A 19,949-nucleotide genomic window follows, 5' to 3' on the forward strand; every position below is an offset into this window, starting at 1 on the left:
TTACATATCCAGAATCAACCCCGACATACAAAATGTATGCCCCGCTTGCAATGTGTCCCCACATGACACCAACCATCTCTTTAATTGTGATGTGGAACCAACGCCTCTAACACCCCTTTCATTATGGTGTCGAAACAGCAAGTTTCCTTGCACTCCCGTTAGAGGATATTGATGACAATTTGTGATCGGTCGCAGCTATTAGGTGGGGCGAAACATTGCTACAATAACAACAACAACAACCAACACACATCACCATTTTTTTTATTGTAGATATGTTTGAAAGCACAATCTGTACAGGTTGTTGATAACAAGTGAGTGGCAATAATACTCCAAATAAATTAATTAGCCCTTTTTACGATTTCAAGCTCGTTGTGCAACCTCCTAATCTAATTTTATTGGTCTAAAATTTTGCACATACGAATTTTAGGGCTATCTCAATGTTTCTGGGTGGTTTAATCGAGAATCGGCGTATTTTGGAAAATAAGCGCCACCCTAATGTACAAGCATTCGAAGGCATATACCTATAACTACTTGCAAACAACAACAACTAGTATGAACACGGAGTGGGTATTTTCTTGAAGATGTCATTTGTGCTTTTTCGAACAGATATAAATCAGTGTAGAAGAAGCTCGGCCTTAAATCTCTTCGGAGGCTATAGCGCCTTGTATTAATTATTTATTTTTATAATTCGGAACAATACCAGTTCACCATAGACATAAAATCTCTAGGATAGGGCGGTGGTATAACTGGAGCTGGCTTAACGATGTGTAGTATGTTGGAAATATCTTCGTAAGAACTGCAATCTCACCAGCCAACACAAAGTTCTGCGGACTATGCAATGGCGCCAACAGGGCTTATTACGAATGCCCAATATCGACGTTTGATGCCATTTTAAACCTTATTCCAATGGATTTGTTTATTCTGTGCACGTCAATCTGGGTGCTGGAAAAATATTCAAATGGGGCACATCGTTATTCTAAACCTACTTCCGACGTGCACAAATAGGTTTTAAACATGATAATCATCCCCGCAAACTGAATTTTGGTGCAACTTTAATTCTATCCTGACAAGTACGAATAATTTAAAGAGAAGCACGATTGCAGTTGATATCATATGGACTTAGGTATAGAGATCGGAATTTACTCTAAATCTCCTGTCATATTGTAGTGTGTTTAAAGCAAGAATTATTAATTGTCTGTGTGCCAGGTCATATAGGAATCAGGGCTATGCGATGAGCTCATGACAGATGGGAGAAAAACAAGAAGTCCACTCGAGTAGATCTAGAGCTCTCATCCATTAACGTGTAATGGTCGGCACTACTTATTAGTATAAGGTAATTATTAAATAAACATTTTGTTTAAATTAAGAAAGCATTGCCCTTATCCTTTATCAAAAAATCAATGTATAAATTTGTTTTAAGTTGAAACAAAAAGGTCTTTTAGTTAATTATTAAGTTTTCACTTTCATTCAGAAAATTCATTCAAATAAAATAAAATAAATGTAAGGTGCGATAACCTCCGGAGGGATTTTAGGCCGAGCTTCTCTTCCACTTTGCATCGTGCTCCTTTTTAATTTTTCATACACATTGGAGGGATAGAACCTACTTATTTTATGCCGACCTCGAACGGAATCGCCAAACCAGACGAGTTTTCACTGAGAAACTTTTAATGGCGGAAATACACTGGAATTGCTTGCCAAACACTGCCGAGCGGCGACCACGCTTAGAAAAAATGTCTTCTTATTAAAAATACTTGTTTTTAAAATTTTGATATTGCTTTGCCCGTGGCGTGAACCCAGGTACGTCGGTGTGGCGGCCGGTCCTTCAACTATTTACAAGCAAACAAATACGTACCAATGAACTGCAAAAATCGAACACAACAACCTTCGATTACATTCGGCAACATGATCGTGTTCAATGATCCAACTTGCTTAAACGAACATAATCGACATTGATTTAAAATCAACCAACTTATTGCATGCGTGAACATAATTAATTCAGGCGTTTGCTCGTTTGCCTCAACGGTGATTACATTCACCGGAATGAAAAGGCAAATATGAAAACTCCATGCGTCTGAATATTTGCATGATTCTTCTGCCCTTACGTCACAGCGACAAGATACATATAAACATTGCTTACGATTGTGTTTGTTTGCCGAACTAAACGATACTAATTCTCGTGCTTTGATTTTATTCTCCGCTTGCCCTCGTTTGATCAATACAATCGTACGCAAAACTTGTTCGGTCATTCGATCGCAATCATGCTAACAGAGTCTTGTAAAGACAGATGCTGAGTATATTCAATTACGAGTTTATTCAATATGAGTTTATTCGCATGATTGAATGTGAATGCAAGTTCTAGTGTTTGATTGAATCTAGAAAATTGTGATTTTTGCAGTTCTCTGATACGTACCACCTGGAAAGACGGGCACGGGTGCGTATACGTAACATATCTTTATATTTGGGTATAAGAGAGTTACATACATACAACCATAAGTTCAGGCCAGCTAATATAAGCTTGTTGAAAATATGTTAAAGAATATTATCCAAATCGGAAAATTTTCACCATGCTATTAAAAAACTGGTGTGCAACAGACTCATAAAGTCCTGTTAAAAAGTGTAAAAATATACTTAAATTTCTGCGAAATTTTAGTGAAACTCATTTCCAGCATGAGTTAGCATGGAAATCCCCATGTATATAATAGACTTCAGTCATGATAAGCATCACTATCAGCGTCAATGCAACAGCAGAAAAGATTAAATACTGCAGCCGCTTCACTTTTATTCAATTTCTTTTACTCATGTTACACTCACGCCACTATTCAGAATGTCATAATTTTTTGAGTAAATATGACGCAGCTCACTTTTTTTTGCCGGATTCCTTTTCAAATAACAGCAATTCATTTCTCGCCTGCCTTGTCTACTTGCAGCATTTCTTTTCATTTTTAATCGCCATAAATCGTCATGGGCAACATTTTCAAAAATGAATGCGGGCATTCAACAGTGATTCGAATACTTGTAGACTTCTTTTATCTGTAAACGTGAATAAGAAGCAAGTAAGGACGGGACTGTCTTCGGCTGTGCCGATCACTTCATACCTTTCATGAATAGGGCTGAACAATAATCTTATCCCGTTCGTAATCTCCAAATAATCGGATGTATAAGATAAGAAATATATATTGAACAGATGTACATACCTAAACGATTTTTAAGATAAATATAAAATACAAAATAGCAAAAGACCCCCTTATCTGAACGATCGGTTGTATTGGATATATATTATATATAGCTCCGAGATCAAAATGATTTTTACAGCAAAAATCTTCTATGATACATTAGAATATATATCATCAAGTTTCACGTTTTTATATTGGAAACTAAGGGAGAAATAGCCAGAAAATGTTCTCTCTGAACGATCGGTTGTATGGGATAGGTATATACTATATACATATAGCTCCGATCAAAGTGATTTTTTCAGGAAATCTTCTATGGTAAATTAAAATATATATCACCAAGTTTAACGTTTTTATATTGGAAATTAAGGGAGAAATTGCCAAAAATCTTTCTATCTGAACGATCGGTTGTATGGGATATATACTATATATAGCTCCGATTGAAATGATTTTTTCATGAAATCTTCTATGATATATTAGAATAAATATCACCAAATTTAACGTTTTTATATTGGAAATTAAGGGAGAAATTTGCCAAAATTCTTTCTATCTGAACGATCGGTTGTATGGGATATAACTATATATAGCTCAGATCAAAGTGATTTTTCAGGATATCTTCTATGATATATTAGAATATATATCACCGAGTTTCAGACTTACACTTTCTAAATTGCAGCAGAAATGACCAAAATCGTCTTATCTGAACGATCGGTTATATGGGAGATATATGTTATAGTGATCTGATCCTACCGGATCCGACAAATGTCTAATATAATACAAAAATACATCCTTTTGCCAAATTTCATCTCAAAATTTGAGGGACTAGTTTGCGTTCAAACAGACGGACGGACAGACGGACATGGCTATATCAACTCAGTTCGTCGCACTGATCAATTCGGCATACTTAATGGTAGGTCTATCTTCTATATTTCTCAACGTTACAAACATCGTACCAAAGTTAATATGTATATCATTTCATGTTCATGCAAGGTATAAAAAATAAACGTTCAGATTCGCAATTACATACAAACATACACGTACATATGTATTATACCAGCTGAATTGCCATTCATAGGGTATTAAATTGTTTTGTTTATTCTCGTTTCTATTTCTCTTGGTCTATAATTCGTTTATGTTTACTTACATACAAACTTGGCACCACTTTCGCGTAAGCGGATAAAGTACGCCTTTGGGATATGACATTCATTCAGTATTCATTTGGGAATCCATCAGCTCGATTTTGAATACACATGTACAATATACAACTCAAAAGTTAAAATTTAAGATATATCGAGATATGAACAACATTATTTTACAAACAATGATATATTATTGAACATTACAGCTTAATTTCAGAATATAATAATAAGAAATACGAGCAGAAATAAGATCCTATACCGATATCTTATACTGGCGGAATGCATAAGATTCCGCTCAGCATGATTTCGGAATGCAGTGGATTATAATATTGCTGTTGGAATGCAACAAGATTCCAATCAGCATGTCATGGGAATCCGGCAGTGCTAAGAGTAGTGTAATGAGGATACGCCATCACAAGGCTAAAAAAAGTAACATGACCTGTGTTGTTGGAATGCACCGGATTCCAATCAGCTCGATGCCTGATTATACTGCCGGAATGCATACGATTCCGGTCAGTGAATCATGAAAAAGAATGGGATGCACCAGATTCCAATCAACACAGTACTGTTGTTGTTGTTGTTGTTGTTGTTGTTGTAGCGATAAGGTTGCTCCCCGAAGGCTTTGGGGAGTGTTATCGATGTGATGGTCCTTTGCCGGATACAAATCCGGTACGCTCCGGTACCATAGCACCATTAGGTACTAGCCCGACCATCTCGGGAACGATTTATGTGGCCACATTAAACCTTCAGGCCATTCCCTCCCTCCCTACCCCAAAGTTCCATGAGGAGCTTGGGGTCGCCAGAGCCTCGTCTGTTAGTGAAACAGGATTCGCCGCGGATAGGTGAGGTTGACAATTGGGTTTGGAAAAGCTATATATTGCGCTGGCAACCTAAAAGGTTGCGCTACACAGCCCTTTGAATCTGGTATTTTAGTCGCCTCTTACGACAGGCATACCTACCGCGGGTATATTCTGATCCCCTAACCCGCTGGGGGAAACACAGTACTGTCTTGTTCCTTCTTAATGACACATATTGATAAATGTTCCTCCATCCTTATACGAGATAGTGCCTGTTTTTTACGGAAGAAATAAATGCCGGAAAATTAAATTAGCTTATATGTCTTAGATCAGATAGGCAAGTATTGCGTTACGCATAGTGGAAAAAGTACATTCAAGACTGATACAGCTATACAAGTTATTGTAGTGCGCGCACCAGATAAAAAGAGGATTATTTTTGGCAAAAGTTCGTCGACAAAGGGGTAAATAAAAAGGAACGTAGTGTCTGGCTACTCTAGGGCGGACCGCAAAAAACAAGCGGCTGACAAAGTCCGCAGAATTAATGTCTCCAATAATGAGCTTATGGATGAACAATACCCCCAGTAATATTCTCCGATTTTCCAGAGGGGGTAAGTTAATAAGGAGAAGTATACTTCTGTATGGAGGAAGGTGGAGACTTGAGTCCCCATTAATGCCGCGCAATGCGAATTTCAAAATTGCTTTTGAACTGACTCAAGACGCTTTATATGCTTTTGAGAAACAGCGCACCAAACGCATCAGCAATACTCGAGTATTGGACGAACCAGCGATGTGAAGAACCTTAGTGAGGTACGGATCAGCGAACTCTTTAGCCCATCCTTTAACAAAGCCAAGTACACCCAACGCTTTGTTAGATGAATATGCATGTTAAAATTCAATTTCGGATCAAAAAGGACAACTAGATCATTTGCAATAGATCTATCTTTTACATAAGGTTTCAATGATGGCTTCATTCGGTGAAATGTCATATGCTTACATTTAGAGCAATTTAAAGCTAGTAAATTTGTTGTGCATCAATATTGGAACGAGTCCAAGTCGGCCCGAAGAAGATCCAAGGAACTCCAATCGGTAGGACAGTAAGTGTAGCAAAGTCTTACATCATCCGCATACATTTTAGTATGGGAATATAATATTGACTTCCCTGTGGTACGCCGGAGGAAATTCCGAACGAATCCGACAGATTGCGCTTGAACAGGACTTTTTGGGTCCGGTTATAAAGATAGCTTTTCAGCCACATTAATAGGTGATACGGAAAGCCAAGTAAATCAAGGTTATGAATAATTAACTCATGGTTGACGGTATCGAATTCTTTGATGAAATCAGTATAGATGACATCCGTTTGCTTGTTCGCTAAAAATCCTTCCATAACTATAGAAGTGAATACAAGCGAATTTGTAGTGGTTGACCTTTGACGAATGAAACCGTGTTGGCATGGAGATAAAAGACTAGAACACTGATATCGGAGTTGACTGGTAACAATCTGTTCAAAGACTATAGGAATGGCTGAAAGTTTAACAATGCCCCTGTAGTTTTCAATTTTTGACCTACTACCTTTTTTATGCAGGGGTATAATAAAAGACTGTTTCCAAAGTGGCGAGAATGACGCAGATCTCAGAGATAGCTCAAATAATTTTAAAATAGGCTCATACATGTTTTCGACGCAGTACCTAAGCACGCAACTAGGAACACCGTCTGGTTCCGGAGAAAAGGTGGACTTCAAAGATTGAAGACTCTGAAGAACAATATCACTATCAATAGCAGGATTCATAATGGAATTCGAGTTATCTAAGCGATACGGGTATTGACGTGAATGAAAACCGCTGGAGGAAGAGGTGGACCTAAAGTACTCTGAAAATATCTCATCAGTGCAAGCTTTTTTACAACCAAAGGTAAATGAGGAAGGAATCCCAGAAGTTTTCCGCTTTGAATTTACGAAACTGTAAAACTTTTTTGGATTTTTAAAGAATTGGGTTTTACAACAACTCAAGTAATTTTTATAACAAAGCTGATTAAGACGGTGAAATTTAGAATGAGCTATTAGATATTTAGAGAGGTCTGCAGATGCTCCAGATTTCTTGAATCTCTTATAAAGCCTAGATTTAATGTTAATAAGTCTGATAAGTTGCCTTGAAAACCAAGGGGGCTTATTGTAAAATTATAGAAAGAGAACAAAAAAATACACAGAAGATGGAACAATATTGAAACCAGTAGGCTCACAGAAAATCGTTCCAATCCAAACTTTTCGTAAGGAACTTGGGATTGCAGGAGCTGAGCCTGTTAATTATGTGCTTATAGACATTAATATTTGTAGCAGCCTTCCCCTTCTCTAAGATAGTTTCAGGTGAGAGGGCGTGCTTAAGAACTTCCCACACATCCACTCGGGTGGAGGTACATTCCTACCACCAATGTCCTAATTAAAATAAAAAATAAATGCAAGGCGCAATAACCTCCAAAAAGATTTTAGGCCGATCTTCTCTTTTAATTTGCGTCGTGCTGCTTTTAGTTTTCCTACAAATTGGCGGGACAGTACCTACGGGCCGACGGAGTATTTGCCAAACCACTGCCTGATTAGTTTTCAATAAATCACTTTCGCATAAAAAATACAAAACGCGATATACCTCTACAGGAGCTACATATAAGCCAAGCTTCTCTTCCAATTGCCTTTTTAATTCTGAAATTCACTCGAAGTGTTCGTTAAAACGAAGGGCGATCCTACTTTGAAAACAAGTTTTCTTAATGAAAATACTTTTTTCTCAAGACTTTTATTCTCAGTTTCCCGCGTCTTGGATCCAGGACTTTTGTTTTGGTAAGCGAGCCTGCTACAGGCACACCAAGGCAGCTGCAAAAGATCCACTTTGGCCAGAAAAACCATGAGTTTAGAAATATGAGTCGAATATATTTCAGACCTTGGCATCACCATCTTCATCATTGACAGAGAGGACTCATTGGTATGCGCAATCGTCAAAGCATCGGTGATGATCACCGTCCGTATGCTTACTACCGAATTCTTTTTCTGTTCTGTCTTATCTAAACATTTGTTTTCTTCTTAGCTAAACATGGCCATAAGGACCGTAAGACCTCACAGTTATCCCAGTTGGTCCACAGCAAATTCGTTGCCCTTATAGTTTATTTCTCCATGACGTAGCCCACTGGTTGTCGTGAGGAGTTGCCCGCTTCGGCTATATCATCAGCGAATTCTTTTTCTTAATATTGCTGAGTCCAGGGACCTAGCAAAAATATGCATTGAGCTGCCCTATGGAAGTCAGCGATTCTTAGAATCTTCAAACGATATCCGGTTTTATTAACTGGGATTCTAATGCCTTTAAGGCCTGACTTCCGACAATGTTCGTTTCATTCGTTTCTAGGACTGTACTATCCTGGGGTATCCTAGCTTCCACTCTATGACATGGACTTCGGCCTTGAAGGCATTGCAGGGGTCATGAAGTAGGTAAGACTGATTGACACGCAAGTGCTTCGAAGACAGTCCAGCTCTAGTTCCCTTTAAATTTTGAAAACGGCCGTGAAGACTGCAACATTGAACAAGTGAGTTTGAAGGATGATGAATGAAGAAAGGCCTTCAGTCCTATAGTCTCTTATTTCCGAGCGATTTGTTTTGCATGTTTAGGGAATGAAAATGAACAGTACATTTTTACACGCTTTTTGTACATAACGGCCTTATAGGCATCTTCTAAATATGCCAACTAGATTTGAATCTAGAAGGTAGCTTCTGATTCCACCTATTAGTAAAGCTCAAGAAATTTGCTGACGCATTATATGCCAGAGTGTCTACAATATATGGAAAAGCGGTTTCCGTATAGCTTGCGCACTTTTTTTTACTGTAGTCATAAGGAGACTCTCCGGAGGTTTTAGAAGTTTAATCGATGTTGATGGTCCTTTGTCGAATACCCGATACTTTCACGAAAAAAGCACCAGTAGGTAAGGAATTGTACTACAATCATCTTGAACCCGTAGCTCCTGGCTGGAGATTGTCCTACGGTCCATGGGCCTTCTATATAAGCAGAATATAAAATCGCATACGTTTAATCATGGTAGTATTTTGTTATATTTTTATGTCCATTTTTTTACTCTAAATTTTGACAGTATTAATCCCATGATTCCTTTTTTACAAGCCGGAAGCATCTTTATATTTTTTAAAGCTATATCGTAACCTTCCAAATCCTTTGTGAGTCGGATATGCTTACCTTTTCAGAAGAAGACCTGCGCCCCAACTCCTCGTTTCACCATACTGCCTTGCTTATGTGACCTAGAAGTGGAGGCAGCAATTTGTATTTTCGGTACCCGTGGTGCGAGAAAGAGAACGTGGCTTATAAATATTGTGACGAATATTAGTAACACTAAGGGATACTATCATCTCTAAGCCGATACTAAGCAGTCACGTGTATGTACATAAACAAATCAATCATTATGTCTACACATATGTACATACAAGCACCGGAGAGATACGCACAAACACATGTATATATCTGAGATACTCACAGAAGTATGCAATCATCGGTGGAAGTATTACTCACATATACACGCGCATATGGCTATGCGAGAGGCTATAAACGTGCATCTGTACTTTATAGCTGGTAAGTTTATAGCTGGTAATCAAGTAGTAAATTCTAGAAGAAGAAACGCCTAGAAGTATGCGAACGAGACAGCAGAGAGTATATAAGGAGCGAAAGCTGAGTAAGAGTTAATCAGTTTGATCTAAGCACGCTATCAGTTGCGAAGTATAAGTGTTATTGTGAAGTATTTTCAAAGTAGTCTAATAAAGGTCATTTCGCATTATTGAATATTGGAGTTATTTATTCAACAGTTTAGCGATACGAACGTTAGTAGAAGGTTGCAAATAAGCGGAACTTCACTAAATTCGTTACAGTATTATCCTGTTAGTAACTGTTGAATCAGTGGTCAAGGTGATATCAGTTACTTCCTCTCTATTTCTATTGCTAAACGTTGCTTGATACCTTTTAGCTAAGTAGTCAAAGATAAACAGACCTTTTGCATTCGTTTCGTCACTTCCAAAGAGTTAATTTGTTCATTGATGTCACAACCTACTACTAGATATAAAACGAACTGGAACTTGCGTCGATGGTGGCATATCCATATTATACGGGAATTATGCACACGATAGCCGTTCATCCGTTCAATCCGTAAACTCTGCCCTTGACTAGTCAGGTTTATTGGAGAGCACAGAGCATAGAAATTAATTGTATTAGATTTAGGCCATCACATCCATAGAGTAAAACCCACCCAAGCTCATGTTCGCAATAGCACATCTGCCTTAACTGATTACCTTCTATACCTGGTAACATCTTTAGTCCCGGCAAGTTTGTAGCAGAAACGAAAAATAGTACACTACAAACGGAAGTGCATTCAACTTAGCGGAAATTTTTATATTCTTTTCAAACCTATAATTTACAGTTAGCAACTAGGTATATACTTACATACATATAATTCAGTCTTACCCGAACTTTCTTCCTTATTTCGTTTAATATTTCAAAACGCATGTATTCTGAGCGCCTCTTGCATCCTTTGCTAATTGAAATTAAACGATACATCACACCGTTCATTAGTATATAAAAAGTTCATAACTTTTTCCCACTCACAAACAACGTTTCTCGTTCTTGATAGATCTTAATCAATGATTTCCACCTATCCTCTGTCTACTAACTTTTCGCTCAACACAGTCAGTGTAATCAATAACGCTCTGCATTGCCGTCTATTCTTTTAAACAAAAAAGTACCACATGAAATGACTCATAACTCAAATTTTCAATTGCAAACTAGAACCTCAAAATTGACGTTTTTCAATACCAACAACAATAAAAGATTAATATCACTCCATTTGTGCAACTATGATTGCAAATGACAGCGAAACGCAGTAAAATGGCACACAAAAACTCTGAGAGATCATTTGTAAGCGAATCATTTGAAGAAGTAACGAGTATTTACGTACGTGCCTCAACTTTTGTGTTTATGTTAATTTGTTTGTATGAATGCAACTTGCATGAGCGGCAAAGCGTTAAAAATGGCTGTCATAAATTAATGAGAAAGCGTGCAAAACAGACAAACAAATAAACTCATCACACAATTACGCACGCACACACACTGTCAAACATGCCCACTACAAAAAAAAAAAAAAAACGCATACCCAGCAGAGATTCATATATACATGCATGCGTAAATGAAGACGAGTAAAAATTGAATTGAAATTTCAGAACTGCATCATTACTCATTTACAGATGCCGCCGCAATGACTGTAGTCATTTCCTTTTGCTTGCCTGCCCCTTCGGCATCCCGTTTACACAGAGTAACTGGAAACTCATTCACAATTCAAATTGTTTTGCTGTCACACAGGACATCAATCGCTTCATAACGTAACTCACATATTCACAGCAAAGTGCATGTAGCATTTGTTTGTGTATTGGTATATATGTATATATATGTGTGTGGGTGTCCGGTTTTCTACAGCAACTCACCCGCGTAGAACTCAATCGTTTGTGATAGTTGTTCATACGCCACCTAAATCAAATCGAACCAATGCTGAGGACGTGACAAACTTCGCTTTTGTGTGTTAGTGCACCAATTCCATTGTGCGTCAAGCCAAATGACAAATAAAAGTTGATGTGAAATCAAAAGTGCAAAATTAAGAAGCGTCTCTTTTTCAATATAAATGTAATTTTCTATTTAATTGAATGATGCCAATTAATATTATTAACGGTTGAATAAAGCGCACAGTTGTTGTTGGGTGAAATGTGGCAATACCATTTTCAATGCGGCGTTCCACTCAAAAAAACATTTTTTAGAAGTGAATCCTGCTTTTTTCAAAACGGAAAAGTCCAACTAATCACATTGTGCAATAGCGTTTTTTGCTACGGGGTAGCTATGTTATTATGGTGTGGTGACATAAGGTCAACAGCCATAAGGTCAATATACTTTATGACTTTTTTAAAGTGGATTTTATGTCCATTTTGGAATATTCCTTTGAACTTTGTGACCACTTTGGGAGGAAGGCCTGATTCCATTGATCCCATCATGAAAACAAAAAAAGCTTTGCAGGATGTATTTGACTTTATGTCGTATATTTTCTTCCATAATTGAAGAAATCCCTACCGTATCAGTTTTCAATACCATTTTTCACTGCAAGTGAACCAGAAAATTAAGAATAAAAAATTCAACCAGCTCAACCAGTTTTCCGCACTTTACCAATGAAAAAAAAGAAACAAGCAGAATGAACAATTCAAAGGAATGCAACAGCAGTCCTACAGGTGAAGTTATAAATGATGGGCTGATTCGGATTATTTATATCTTCGTGAATAAAAAATCTTGAATGGCAACAATGCCATGCGACGTCCACGATAATGGCCATGTGGATAGCAGCTCAATTCGAAGCCAAGGTATGTTTTTATAGTGGGAAAGAGACGTTGACTTCGAGGACTCTTGTTTAGGCCCAATGCCTAACTTTCACTTGATTGACGGCGCCCCTCCCTAATGTTTTAATAATATTTCCAGTCACCCACACTCACGCCGCACTTGTGTGCATGCGTGCACATGCATGCGTTTCATACACATGCATGTGTGTGTGTGCAGGTTGTCAGCACCCATGCACGTATATGTGGGGGTGGTTGTGTGTGTGGCTTTTCCCCTCCTTAATACCAGAGGACTTTTCGCGGCTTAGCGGTTGTCATCAACGGGACAACTGGCCTCTCTCTCGATTGACCGCCAAGCAGTTCACGTCGCCCAGGATCAACATCGTCATTTGATATATATACAGGTAAAATCACCTATTAAATTTTGCACTGTACATTTCTTGCCTTTCATCATTAAATCAGATTATAACGAGGAAAGTCCTCCTGTGTTCTTATTCATTTCTTTTTGAGTGAACCATCCATTGTGAGATCGACCCGTGTGCGCCTACCCACTGTCGGTTTCAGACGCACCCAGGCCGAACAACTCTTGTTAACGAGCGCTCCGCCGTTATCCGCGGCAGTTATTCAGTAAACCATTTTTTTGCCGTCAAGACTTGCGTCTTCTAGAAAAGATACACCATCAGATATTAAAGCCATTCCAGGCGACTTTACCGCCACTGTGATGGAATAGTGTGTCTTTTGCCTTGTATTGAAAAATACTCAACCTACGCGAAATAGCTGCCACATATCCTGTCGGGTTGAAGCTAAAGGAAAAAGATTCTAGCGAGCTCAGAAAAACAAAAGAGTAACATAAAGAATGTCAAAGAACGGGTGCGCCTTATTGGGACAGGCTTCATAGGGAGTGGGAAATGTGCAAACTTTGTGTGCCTGATTGTAATGCGAAGATTGAGAGATGCGTTCGGTGAAAAAAATGACGAGGAGCTTCAAATGCTGGCTAGAAATGTGATCAGTGCCGATAGGGTTTCTTCGAGGACTTTCTTTCGGGAGGATATCGACACCATTTCTGGCTCATTTCAGAATTATCCTCTGGCCATTCCGGAAGTCTGTTCGGGATCGTTTCATGCACTATTACAAGATAATTCCGGAATGAGCGTAGGGATGATTTCGTAATTTTTTTAGGAGAATTTGATCACCATTTCCGGTTAATTTTAAGATCAACTCCGTATGGTTAAGTAAGTATCTTCAGAGAGTTTCGGGATTGTTTGTGCGAATATTTCGGAATGTGTGTTGTACTTTTTTCTGACTTGTGGTTGTGGTGATCATGCTCAGACCATTTTAAGACCATACTAGGTAATAACTGTATATTAATTTGATATTTTTTTTGGAATCACTTCGGGACTACTTTGGGATGGATTGGGATCTATATTGGAATAGTTTCTTGGATGTTTCAAGACTCTTTTCAGTGCCATTTCGAGATTGTTTACGGGATAATATGGGAACTATTTCGAAATAATTTCAGAATTATTTCATAATAATTTGGGTAGTGCTTATGTATTATTTCAGCCTTTTTCCGGTTTGTTTGAATTTCGGTACAGTTCTGGGAATATTTCGCAAGTATGGGATACTTTTTGGTTTGTTTTCGTGATTGCTTTTGTGCTTTTATACAAAATTTTTTCAAGAGTGTTTAGGATCAATTTAGGATTAGTTTGGGAACGTGCTGTATCTATTTCGGTATAATTTTGGGATTAAATACGTTTTGTTTTCGGAATAATTTTTTTACGCTAATTTCAAAACAATTTTCGGACTGTTTTCGAATAATTCCGGTACAGTTTTTCGTGGCATCTCGAGATAGTTTACGACTACTTTGGAGTGATTCCAGAATCATTTAGTTTTCAGACTATATACGGATTATTTCACACCATCATACTGAATGTATTGGGCTCATTTCGAAAATAACTAGGTTTTATTTCCAGATTATTTAAGGGGTCATTTTAGTTAGTAATTAGCATGATTTTTGGATAAATTTTGAAACTATTTTAAGTGTTCATTTCAGGACTATTTTGAGAATATCTGCAAAATTCTTTGGAAGATCATTTCGAGATTGTTTTAAATTTAATTATTTTCGGGTGCTTTTTGGACTATCATCAATCCATAAAACAGCCAAAAATCTAGTCTTACTTTAGAATTGCTTTCGATATCATTTCAGGGCTATTTCGGTTTCAGTTTGAGGTAATTTCGAGATAGTTTCGGGACTGTTTATGGACAATTCTGAAACTATTTCGACATATATTCGGAACTTTCTCCAGATAAGTTAGAAGATATTTCGGATTGTTTCTCCACTATTTCCTTCTATCTTCGAACATTTCGCTATTGTTTAAAGCATCAATATTCTGCGACAGTTTCAGGACTATGTCTGGACTGTTTCAGGATTGCTTGTGTTATAACTTCGCAATTATTGCTGAATCATTTCAGAAAGTTTTTGAAATTATAAGATCGTGGGTTTAAGTGGAGCTCAAGGCCTAACAATAATTAATCATTATTATTGTTATGATAAATTTTTTCTTAATTGAAAAAATTATTAAATTAGAATAGAAGAAAGAAAAATTTAGACAACTTTCAAAACTGTTTGTATAGATCCATTTCGGGAACTGCTAAATTCCATCATCGGCAACGTTTAGGCGCCGCTGCTATAACCATTCAGCCATCACAGCGGTTTTTTGTTTGTCTTCATTATTCCCACTTCAATTCTGGTTCTTGCCAATTGATATTCACAGCACTGCGACATCTGTTGCAGACTGCATGTGAAAATTGGACATGTTTGATGGCAATGATGCCATAGCATCATATTTTATTGACACTTTTTCCCCGTGCTCAGGAATGTATTAACGACTTTTGTTGTTATATCGGCCTAAACATTGCGGCGCCTAAACGTTGCCGATGAAGGAATTTAGCAGTTCTCGAAATGGATCTATACAACGAGCTTTGGCAGTTGTCTAAAATTTTTTCTTTCTTCTATTCTAATTTAAAAATTTTTTCAATTAAGAAAAAATTTATCATAACAATAATAATGATGAAATAATTATTGTTAGGCCTTGAGCTCGATTCAAACCCGCGATCTTACAAATCAGTAGGGAGATATAATAACAAAAATTGTTTTTGGGATTGTTTTCGTGATCGTTTCGGTATAAGTTCAAGAACCAAATTAGCACAATTTCGATATCATTCTCAGACCCTTCACTCCCTGGAAATAGTTCTGGTTTTAAATCGTTACAACACCGAGTCTATTCAACTCAGATCAAAAACATGTGGGTCGATCAAATCGTTATCCGAGCTTATCTCGAAAAGTGGTCAACGCATAACCTTTTTATAAAGTTCAAGATTTTAGTTCAACAAAATTATATAATTTACTCTCTTCCTGCAGATGGACCCACGATCTTTGCATAATCATATAGTAGTAATAGTAGAGAACTGTGATGTGCTTTTCCATCCTGCTAGTTTTAAGGGTACATATTTAGTGAATATCTACTAAAATTACCTAGGAGCAAGTTTTTAGTAGCTCATGCTATAAATATAAACTCCGAGTTTTTGCGGCTGACCCTAATGTGCTGTTTTACTCACCAAAAACAAATCAAATAATTAACTTTAACATACCAATTTCCATTTTTATACCTTTATATTAAGTCGCTTTCATGTTTGTCCCCTCATTTCCATACGAATTGTTGACCCACGGAAAAGTCTGTTTCGGTAACTTCTCGTTGAGCTAGACACTTGATATTAGGGCATAGTTCAGATCTGGGAGACATTACAATGCAAGTGAAAAAACCGCTAGTTGGCGCACGGATCGAGATATACAGAAAATTTATTTTAAAATGGAAATTTTGCGATCGACTTTTAACTAATTTCTCTGTGATCCAGAGACTTGAAACTTTGCACATAGTTTGCGAGTCGATGGCACTACAATTCGTGGAAAACAAAATGCCGACAGGTGGCAGACGAATCGAGATAAACGAAAATCCACGAAAATCCCTGAAAAAATGCAGGAAATCTTGCGATCGATTTTTAAGTAACTTCCCGGTGAGCTAGAGACCTGAAACTTGGGCAGTGAGTCAGAACCCAGTGACTATGCAATATTTGATCCAAAAAAATTCGGTAGGTGGCGCATGGATCTAGATATTAAGAAAATTAATTTTGATTTGAGAATATTTCAATCCTTTTTTAACTAACTTCCCGGTGACCTAGAGACTTGAAGCTTGGCACACAGTTCTAGGCTTGGTGATGATACAATTTATAGAAAACATAGTTCCGCTAAGTGGCGTGCTAATTGAGATAACTACACATCCCTGAAAAACGAGGGGAATTTTGCGATCCATTTTTGAGTAACTTGCCAGTGAGCTAGAGACTAGGAACTTGGGCCGTGGGTCAGAACCCGGTGACAATGCATAATTTGATAAAAAAAAATTCGCTATGTGGCGCACGCGGATCGAGATGGTAAGAAAACAAATTTTAACTTGGGAATTTTTCAATCCATATTTAACTAACTTCCCGGTTACCTAGAGACTTGAAACTTGGCACTTAGTTAGAGGCCTGGTGACAATACAACTTATAGAAAACAAATTTCCGCTAGGTGTCGCGCTAGTCAAGATAACTGCAAATCCTTTAAAAACGGGGGGAATCTTGCGATCGAATTTTAAACTTCCCGGCGAGCTAGAGACTTGAAACTTGGGCCGTGGGTCAGAACCCAAAATTCCAAATGCCTTTTTGTAGGCAGCACTAAAAAAGTGAAAATAAAAAGATGATAAAAAAATTTTAAGGCCTACCTTTATATAAATGGACCAAAAAATAGAAGGCAATTTTTCCTTTAATACAGACATAATCTTGTTGAATTTTGACTAAAACACTTTAACAATACCTCTTGTAAAAAAATTTTGGGATTTAAAATTATAAAGGTAGATCGCGTGTTTAAATTTTAAATAATCAATTAGTTAATCCCAAGTACATGGTTTGCCTTAAATTGAAAGATTGCGCTCCACCTTTATAGTTTCAAATCCCAAAATTCTTTTACAAGAGCTATTGTTAAAGATTATTTCTTCAAACTGGCTCTAGGTCAATAAATTAAACAAGTTGTTGTTGTTTTTGTTCCAATATATTTCGATCTCCAACGGAGATCGTCATCGGGGACTACAATAATAAATAAATAAACACTTTATTTTACACAATTTATCACAGGCAAATGTATATATACATACATATGTATGTATAAACATATTAGCATTACTGCAAACATACATACAAGAGTTCAGATGTTAGGTGGGCAGCGTCTGTTCGAGATGCTGTTGTTGAACTGATTTACGCGAGTCAAGTAAGTGGCGGTAGATGTGTGCACACATTTCAGAGTCTTTCTTGTAGTTCAATCTTTTGTTCTCGTCCGTGTCTATTATCTGGAGCATCTCCAAAGTAAAGCGTTTGTTGTAATGCTGTTCTTGCTGTAGTATGCTCACAGCGTCAAAATCTGGTTTATGTCCGCTCTCCGCACAGTGGGCCACAAGTGCTGTTTTATGTGTATTGCTTGATTGTAAACATTTGATGTCGGATCGGTGCCCTGCTATTCTTGTTTTTAACTTATTTTTCGTTGTGCCAACATATTCTTTCGTACAAATGTTATCTCCGTCTCCTGCACATGGTATCTTGTATACAATATTGTTTTTCTCCATCGTTTCTAATTTACTTTTCATATTCTTGAAAAATATTTGGTTTGTGTACGCCGCTTTGTGTGCTATTCCGATTCTTTCTTTATCATAAATATTTGAGCATTGTAATCTTTCGGAAAAGCCAGGTATATATATAATAGATTTATATTTGATCGCTTTTTTACCTTCGATAAATTCGATAAAACTCGCCGAAAAATTTTATTTTTAGATACTAGTGATTCAATTTTTCACCCTGAGAATAAAAAACGTATCGAGCACATTCTCAAGATAACCGCTTTCCCGTTCGGGGTAATACGTAGATTGATAAACACGCATCATAAGGGTACCAAATCAAAAATCGAAGGTAAAAAACCGATCACATATAAATCTATTATATATATACCTGGCTTTTCCGAAAGATTACAATGCTATTTGATTTATGATAAAGAAAGAATGGGAATAGCACACAAACCGGCGTACACAAACAAAATATTTTTCAAGAATATGAAAAGTAAATTAGAAACGATGGAGAAAAACAATATTGTATACAAGAAACCATGTGCAGGAGACGGAGATAACATTTGTACGAAAGAATATGTTGGCACAACGAAAAATAAGTTAAAAACAAGAATAGCAGGGCACCGATCCGACATCAAATGTTTACAATCAAGCAATACACATAAAACAGCACTTGTGGCCCACTGTGCGGACAGCGGACATAAACCAGATTTTGACGCTGTGAGCATACTACAGCAAGAACAGCATTACAACAAACGCTTTACTTTGGAGATGCTCCAGATAATAGACACGGACGATAACAAAAGATTGAACTACAAGAAAGACTCTGAAATGTGTGCACACATCTACCGATACTTACTTGTCTCGCGAAAATCAGTTCAACAACAGCATCTCGAACAGACGCTGCCCACCTAACATCTGAACTCATGTATGTATGTTTGCAGTAATGCTAATATGTTTATACATACATTTGCCTGTGATAAATTGTGTAAAATAAAGTGTTTATTTATTTATTATTGTAGTGTCCGATGACGATCTCCGTTGGAGATCGAAATATATTGGAACAAAAACAACAAAAACTTATTTAATTTATTGACCTAGAGCGAGTTTGAAGAAATAATTGTTAAATGTAAAGGTCGCCAAAAATCAAAATTTGCTATTGTTAAAGTTTTTTAGTCAAAATTCAACAAGACTATGTCTGTATTAAAGGAAAAATTGCCTTCTATTTTTTGGTTCATTTATATAAAGGCAGTCCTTAAAATTCTTTTATCATCTTTTTATTTTTTCTATTTTTCCTTATATTGAAAATAACCATTTGCAGCAAACAATTGAATGTTCGTCGTTTGAATTACACACCGTAATTACAAACGTGCTATGACACCAACAAAATGTGACAATCTAAATAAAATATTCAACTTGTTCTCCTTTTTAGTATCATCGCAACAATAGCAAATACATTACACAAATTTATTATATGCATAGGTTTTTTTTTTTGTTGTCATACTTAGTTACGTACTATTTCCAATAAAGTTCACTTTTAGCCATTGGCTATTAGTTGTTGCGTATACGATCCGATTAACGCGATGTCACGACGGAAACGTGACGATCATATAAATCACCAAATTGACATTTGTCGCCGTCGAACATAAGCTAAACTTCCACCTGAGTGGCGGTGAAGTTCACTATAACAAAAACAAAAATAACAACAGCAACACGGCCCAACCAGTAGCTACAAACACATT

The sequence above is a fragment of the Eurosta solidaginis genome, chromosome 4 (assembly GCF_040869045.1).
Source record: "Eurosta solidaginis isolate ZX-2024a chromosome 4, ASM4086904v1, whole genome shotgun sequence".
NCBI classification, from domain to species: domain Eukaryota; kingdom Metazoa; phylum Arthropoda; class Insecta; order Diptera; family Tephritidae; genus Eurosta; species Eurosta solidaginis.